We start from the raw sequence: 6,036 nt of genomic DNA, 5'->3' as shown, positions 1-6,036 counted from the left end.
TACAGCAGGGCGGAAAACCTATAGTTAGCGCTTGTCCTGTCTCCTTCTATGCCTGAGTCCTAGTTCTATGCGCTACTCTTTTAATTAATACTACACCAGGGCGGCAAAATCATATTCTGATGAGGGAGCGTGTTGTAGATTCTGGTCACCGAGATCAGGCCGCACCCCAGGCCTGGTTATGCAATTCTATCGATCTGCGAAGTATATCTTTTTTTAAAACCCGGTGGTCAATGACACCAGGATTCGAACCCTGGTCCTCTTGCACACGAGGCCTATGCTCTGCTCCTCCGCCATCGCTCCAAAGCGTGTCAGTGAGGTAGACAGAGGAGAACAGTGGGTGTAAAAAGTAACATGCAGAAAACCAAAGTAATGTTCAACAGTCTAAGGGGCTGGAAGTAGTAAGGGAATATGTCTACTTAGGGGAGGTAGTGACCGCAGATGCGGATCATGAGAGGGAATTAACTAGAAAATAAGAATGGGATGGACCGCATATGCAGGTTCTCTGAGATCATGTCTGGCAGTTTAACAATATCCCTCAAGAGAAAAGTATACAACCGCTGTACCTTACCAGTACTCTGGGGCAGAAACATGGAGGATAATGAAAAGGGTTCAGCTTTAGGGCAGCGCAGGGAGCTGCGGTGAGCTAAAAGCCTTGTCCTGTGCGTACACACCGGTTTCGCGATCCTGACTAGGATCCTCATAATATTCATGTGGATGCAATGAACACCTTGACACATAAAACATCCCGCCACCTTCCCCTCTTCCCCCAGGTCCGTTCCTGTCTCATGTTTCCCAGTAACAGGCTTTTCGTCAGCGAACCCGTGCTCTAATTCCTCCGTGTTCGTACCCTCTCCCCCGTAGTCTCACTCGGGAGGAGGAGGTATCTGTGCGCCGGATTCGGTCAGGAGCGGCTCTGACTCCTTCTGGGCGTCATCGGTGGCGTCACAAACGTTCCGAAGTGACTGACATGCGTCCCCACCGTGGTGCTGCGTCAGACTAGTGTGGCAGAACACACTTGCTATGGACTTGTCCGGCGGCAGCCTGCCTGAGACGACGCTTCCTAAGGAAGGCAGGCCTGCGATGGGACGTTGCAGTCGACTAGCGCAAGTGAACTCATGATAATCACTTTGTCGAGAACTTTCGCCACTTTTCAAGCGAGGCTTCTTTGCACTCCTTCGTATAACTTCCTCTCCTTTTTTCATTACGCCTAATAGTAAACATGTCGAATAAAAAAAAAAAAACAGATCGGAAGTGGGCGGGGTAGGTGAGGAAGCAAACGCGGGTTAATGACATCCTATTCGAAATCAACAGGAAGAAATGGGCATTGGCAGGGCATCTAATGCGAAGGCACGATAACCGCTGGTCCATGAGGGTAACGGAGTGGTTTCCAAGAGAAGGCAAGCTAGCACGGTGCGTCAAAAATTTAGGTGGGCGAATGAGATTAAGTTGTTTGCGGGGATACAGTGGCCGCAGCTGGCAAAGGACAGGGTTATTTGGAGAGAAACCGGAGAGGCCTTTGCCCCACAGTGGGCGTAGTCAGGCTGATGATGATGATTTCTCATGTGAGCGGGCACGTAATGCATTGGACTGTATATAATGCGGCCTGTTTTCAATAAAAAAACAGCTGGTGGTTGAACGCTTGTCCTGTGTTCTCGTGTCTCTCTTTCGTCCTTGTTTCTTCGCGCTGGCGCTTTCCATAATTTGTTAATGAAAATATGTAGCATGATATTTTAGGAGGCGATGTCAATATTGATAATGCAAAGGTGTTTAAATCGTAAAATTGTGCACATACATCAGTTCAAAAGCTTTTCTAATTTTGTCATTACCATTACGTGCATTCAAAATAGTGTCTCCACTCTAATTTATTTGTTTATCACTAACATTCATGCATCCAGCCTGCTGTGAGGTGTTGTAAACGCCTCTGTTATTGACTACCTTCCTATATTTTTTGGATAAATAATGATTTCCAGAAAAAGAAACTATAACAAAGCATTCCTAGAACTGTCTGCTGCATTAATGTTCAGAGGTTAGACAAATTTAGGCAAGACGTGTCGCTAATTGATTGGCGTGGTGGTGGTGAAAACTTTTATATTGTAAAAAAGAGTTTGGGAGCCAATCACACATGCTGAAGAAGCATACGATCTCTTTTAAAACAAATTTCAAAGTGCCTGTGTTAATTGCTTTTCTTATAAAACGCCGAAGAATACTCAAGAAGCTAAGAAGCCGTGGGTAACAAAGAAATGCTTGAAAGAAATACGGATCACCCAGAGTTTGTATAAGCGCTTCATTTAGACTTAAACCAAAGAAGTACTACAAATATTTCAAACCCCGCGAAACAAAGTTAATAGCCTGGTACGCAGCGAAAAAATAGTATATATGCATAATCTGTTCAATAGTGGTGTAGTTCCCCGATCTGTTTAGTCAGGATGCGACTCAAACACACTTAAAACATAAGAACTGCGATTCAGTTGAGCAGAATGAGATCACTAAGAATGTTGTGCAGGCGCGGCCATAAGTAAACGGAGCACGCTATTGCGTTCGAAGTGCAATCACGCTTTCTCCATTGGTAAAGAAGAAGCGTAGTTTGTCTACAAGAAAGCCCACCAACCTCCGCTACCGGCATGCGCGTACCACTGCTGGAAAGTTCAGTTAGGTGGCGCCTGAAAAATATTTCAAGACAGTTGCGTGCTCCGTTTACTTTTCTCCGCGCCTGTACGTCTCTAAGGTGCGGAATTGGTAAATACATTTAATAATTATTTTCTCTCAGTTGCCAATTCCGCACATTATGCTGACTTCTCATGATATTTTAATGAACGGACACGGTCTACTGATTTTGTAGCCCCAACAACAGCAAGCAAAATATTTGTGTTTTATCTCTCTAATTATAAATAGTGCTGTTATAGACGGACTAGGGATTCTAGCGGTTAAGCAGGTACTCGTTCTTATATTACTTGTGTTGGACCATATTTCGAATATTTCGTTATCCGGTGGAACTTTCCCCTCACAACTTTATATTGCCGCAGTAACAGTTTCGTACAAAGGTGAGGATAAAAACAAACTTTCAAAGTACTGACCAATTTGTATTCTCCAGGTTAACTCTAAAGGCTCAGACAAGCTAATATATGGTTGTATGCACTCATTGATTTTAAAACAAACTGATTATGCCTGCGCAACTTGGTTTCATCAAAGGTCAAGAAAAATGGTTTTACTAAGAAAAAAAGAGGTCATATTGGAATCATTTGAATGCAAAATTTGTACATTAGGCAGCTTCAACTATTATCTAAAGGCGTTTGACCGTAATAACACTTCACGCTCCTAAAAAAATTATATTGCTGTAGATTCCGTGGCCCGTTCTTTGAGTTATCGACCCTTACCTTGTGGCGCTGAAGGTAAGATTTATTAAAATCTTACCTTCAGCACCGCCAGCAACAGGTTGTTCAACATGATTGGATACCTGACCTTAAACAAATTCACATAGGCGTGCCCCAGGGCCGTATCCAAGAGCACCTGTTGTTCTGCATATATATAAAGGATTTATTATTTACCGACAATAGTGTGAATTTTTGATGTACTGTGACGACACTACGCTACTCCTCAGTGCATTCAATTCATACGACATATTTTCTGCAGCGATTCGACCCTCACGTCATTAGCATCATGGAGTTAAGCAAATTCTCTTATTATCAATCCTAACAAGACCAAGGCTGTTCTGTTGACGCCCAAAAACCACGAAGTGCACATTCAAGATTCCCTAGTACTAAAGTACTGAAATATCCAATTGTACTTGTTGTCAAATGTCTTGCAGTATTGCTTGAACAGGATATGTCATTAAACGAGCATACTGATCTTGTCATCTCAAAAAATTTCACGCATCACTGGCATCCTACAATCTATGATCTTGTTTGCCAAAAGCCTAAAGCCCTTGCTATATAAATATTTATTTCTGCCAAACGTACACTACTGTCATTTGGCATGAGATACTCCCACTAACACGAGATTTTTCAAACTTTAGAGACTACAAAAAAGGCAGTTCGAATAACCATGAATGTCCCCTATGACAGCCACACAGACCCTACATTTACAGAACTGAATCAACTGTATCCCTGAAATTCACAGAACATTTTTAATCAAGCGTTACGACTAAGGTATTAAAAGAAACAACATTGCCGTGTGCAGTATCGCAAACTTATCTCTGCACGCAACACTCGCCAGCTTCAACAAGAGGAAATTCTGCACCTACGCACTAAATTTGGACAGCATATCCTGAAGTATCTCCTCCAGTTTTTCGTCAATTGATTCTATTTTACTGCTCTGTCGAATGTATAAAACTGCATTACCATGTATCGCTGTCATTGACCTGTGCTTTCTGTATGTTGCCATGTACACGAGACCGCGGACCCCGTCCAGACCAACTTGAAGCTCTTTGTCTGCGGCCCTTCAACACTGTTGATATTGAAATAAACTGAATGATTTATTATTGATTGATTGATTGACTGACTGACTGACTGACTGACTGACTGACTGACTGACTGACTGACTGACCGACCGACCGACCGACCGACCGACCGACCGACCGACCGACCGACCAACTCACTCACTCACTCACTCACTCACTCACTCACTCACTCACTCACTCACTCACTCACTCACTCACTCACTCACTCACTCACTCACTCACTCACTCACTCACTCACTCACTCACTCACTCCCTCACACACTCACTCACTCAATGATCCCAGTATGTGGTGACGCTGCCTGTGGCGCTAGTGTCGAGACCACGTTTCTCGCAGAAACAGTTGCCCCCTCCACCGCAGCTATTCTTGTCTTCAGCTGTCGAGTGGCGCGAATCGCCTTCTTCTTGTACTGCGCGACCTCAGTGCACTCTGGCTCCACCGTACAACCGGCAGCGCAGCCTGCAACCCGTCGTTGATCTGACAAAGTTTGTTGTGATTGCATTGCAGCCTACACATCAGGATCGTCAGCTTCTGAACGTTAGCGTCTGGACTGTGGACTGCCGTTCAGACCTCCCTTTTCAAGATCGTGTCTTCTCCACCTCGCATCCTCCTCTGCACATTCACGTATTCCATAATGTTCTCGTCAGCATCAACGCTGTCATCATTGGAGCCATTTACAGGTAGGCAGCCGGTACATTATCGCTAAGTGAATGCTAAGCTTAATGGCGCTGAAGTTCTGCCCTAACCGTGAAGCCCGAGTCAAAAGGAACAGTGATCATCGCGGGTTTCTCGACAGTTGTCTGGGGCATCTTAGCGGCACGTCGGCTCTTTAAAGAAAGCAGAAAGAGCAATAATATTTCGTGGAAAACAAAAACAGCAACATTTCTTAACTATTATCCAAGATACGTCCTTATAGTTAGGTTTGCATTTTTCATCTTCATTGAGGCGACGCTTGAATCCTCTTCCCGTCGGCGTTCAAGCCCCTTAGCTTAGGTCGTCTGGCGACGGAGTCATGACCTCGAATTAATCTCGGAATTGCCATGTGCGGTAGAGCGGTGTTGATGCGCAGTCTACACTGTGTTTGAGCGGAAGGGAAACGCTCATCCGTGTTCGAAGTCGCGTCTCTAAGACGTCGTGTTTTCTAGCCAGGTGGCAGTTTCATTAAGAGGGGGAAAAGACAGCCATCTGATTGGTATACAGGGTGTTTCTCCTAAAGGATTCCAATTTTTAATTATAAGTTCTTGAGTTAGATCAGCGCTTTTAGCGGTGTCGTGTTGTCAGTGTTGAAGTACAGTCTTTGTCAAAAGTTTAGAGACCAAGGAGTTCACTTCTAAGCTTTATATTGGGACTCCAGGAGCATTCATGGAAGTACTACCTACTGCAGGGGGCAGTACCAGAAATCTTCTCATGTCCAGGAAATTTGGAGCGCTAGAGATCCATTAAGAACGACACAGTGTGGCTCAAAAGAAAACACTGTGGGCTCCAAATTTTTGTCAAAGGCTGTACATCAGGTATCTAATCATCAGTGTGATTAACTAATATTTAGTAGTTTACTGTTAGTTTAGGCTCCTTAATTACTGAG

This window comes from Amblyomma mixtum, chromosome 10 (genome assembly GCF_055824585.1).
Source record: "Amblyomma mixtum isolate Tamu chromosome 10, ASM5582458v1, whole genome shotgun sequence".
NCBI lineage: Eukaryota > Metazoa > Arthropoda > Arachnida > Ixodida > Ixodidae > Amblyomma > Amblyomma mixtum.
The sequence above is the reverse complement of the archived record's forward strand: the minus strand, read 5'-3'. Positions refer to the sequence as shown.